Source organism: Penaeus chinensis, chromosome 7 (genome assembly GCF_019202785.1).
Source record: "Penaeus chinensis breed Huanghai No. 1 chromosome 7, ASM1920278v2, whole genome shotgun sequence".
Taxonomy (NCBI): Eukaryota; Metazoa; Arthropoda; class Malacostraca; order Decapoda; family Penaeidae; genus Penaeus; species Penaeus chinensis.
The window spans coordinates 2,780,696-2,783,195 of NC_061825.1; positions in this window are offsets into that span (position 1 = coordinate 2,780,696).

Here is a 2,500-nt window from a genome sequence, read left to right on the forward strand (position 1 = left end):
TCCTTCGTTTCCAGGATTTTTTTTTTATTTTTAGTATTTCCCTTCCCTTCCTCATTTCGCTCGTCTTATGTGCTTAGGTATTTTTTTTCTTTTCCCTTTTTTGTCTATTTTTTTTTTTTTTTTTTTTTTTTTTTACCTTCTTTTACCGGCGTTTGAATTTTCTTAATCTTCTTCCTATTATTTCGCATTTGTCTCTTTTTTTCTGTCTCTTCTCTTCTCTTCCTCCGTTTCTTTTTCCTCTTTTGCTTTTCTTTCCGACCTCCCCTTCCTATTCTTCTTCTCTTTTCTCTTCTATATCCTTCCTTTCTTTGCTTTTCTCTCTTATCTTCCTCCCTATCTTCTTCATTCGTATCTTCACTTCTCCGTCTCTCCCTCCTATCTTCCAATCTTCACTTCCTCTCTCCCTCCTATCGTCCTATCTTCACTTCCTCTCTCCCTCCTATCTTCCTATCTTCACTTCTCCATTTTTTCCTTCTCTCACACCTTCCCTTCCCTTTGTTCTGAATCCAAGACATTATGGTTATAAAAGGGTTGATCATGCCATTGCCAATGAGCTTGCAATGCGCTGGACAAGTTTGAAGTCTGTAATTGTGATGCCTGTCTGTTGCAAGGTTGAACCGCTTCTGTTTTGCATTTTGTGATTGTCAGAATGAGGTTCAAGATAAAGACATTTCATTTGGTATTGTACAAAAAAGCTAACTGAATCCTCGAGCAAATGCACAAAGAAAAAGAATTTCTCTATCGCCAGAAAATTAACGCTTTTTATATAAAAAAGGATTTTTGTATAATAAAAGTCTTGTAACATTTCTTACTCATTAAGCAAATGGTCATTTTCAAGAAATTCATATGAGTCATCAGTCTAAAAAGTATTTGTTAATGTCTCATTTAATATATCAAGACCCCAACAACAACGACAACAGCAACAGCAACAACAACAACAACAACAACAACAGCAACAACAACAACAACAACAACAACAACAACAACAACAACAACAACAACGCCAACAACAACAAAAATATTATACTGTTTTGCATTATTAAGCTAATGCTTTGAGTTTCTTTGACGACAAAATGTATCTTTGGGTTATGATGTGCAACAATTTTATGCAAATGAATGTTACCCGTAGCCCCAAGTTATCTGACCTTTTAAGCTCCGGTGACCTTAATACTTAATAAAACTTACCAATATATATATACTTAAACGACTATTTTTAAGGGTACACTTAGGAAGTATTGCGTTATTTATCATTATTTCTGACTATTTTGTAATATACAGGAAAAAAAACCTGGTCTACAGTAAATGTTGAAATTATATCATAGTACCGTTCATGATATGTACAAATGTATTTTAATATAACCTATGATCTTATATCTGGAGTGAATCATTCTCTAGTTTCTCCTCTGACTCGCCATTTCTCTTAACCTTTTGACATTCAATAACTTAAAAAAGATATATATATATATTCATAATCCACATACTGCATGAAAAAAACTCAAAATCAGCCATTTTACATAAAACTCATTACTCTTAAATTAATAAATATCTCACAGATCACGTGCTCCTTACAACCCGCTTCTGAAGGCTTAATAAATAATAATATAAAAAAGAACAACTGTCTCTTCTGCCGAATCAGGTGTTCAATCTTTGCAACGGCAGCTTTCGCATGCTCTTTGAAGCCTGTGTTTATGGAGTCAAGCTTTCTCTGCTCTCAGAAAGTTGCACGTGCATGCCTTCCGTTTTCATGATTATTTTGGACGCCATTTTTTGCATCTATTTCATTGTATTTTATTCTTTATCTTTTTATTTATCTGTCTATTCATATTCATATTGTTATCGTTATTGTTATTATCATTATTATGATTATCATTATATTATTATTAATATTATTATTTTCATTATTATCTTCATCATCATCATCATCATCATCATCATTATCATCTTCATCATCACCATTATTATTACGATGTTTCATGGTTGTGATAAAATGGAAGTACAACTTTTTAATTAAAAATACTTTTTGTTTTTGTATATAAGATGGAAATTAAAGCTTTCACGTTGCTCTTTTGTAATACTTGGTTGCCAGTGTAATCTTATATTCGTTGCAAAAAAGTTTGGCCCATAAGTCATGGGTAAAATCACAAACAAAAACACACGCACACACACACACACACACACACACACACACACACACACACACACACACACACACACACACACACACACACACACACGCATACACACATACACACATACACACACATGTATATATGTAAGCAATTGCATTAGCTATAAAAGAATATCAATACGAATGATGAAATATGGATTGGAACATTTGATAAAAAAAACAATTTTAACATCCATTATTATTAACGTCACTGTTATCACTTCAAAATTTATTGAAACAGACATGTTAGTGTTACTGCTATTTAGATTACCAATAAGGAATATACGGAAAACACTGCCGATTTTTTTTTTATTCATAACCACCTTCTTTTCA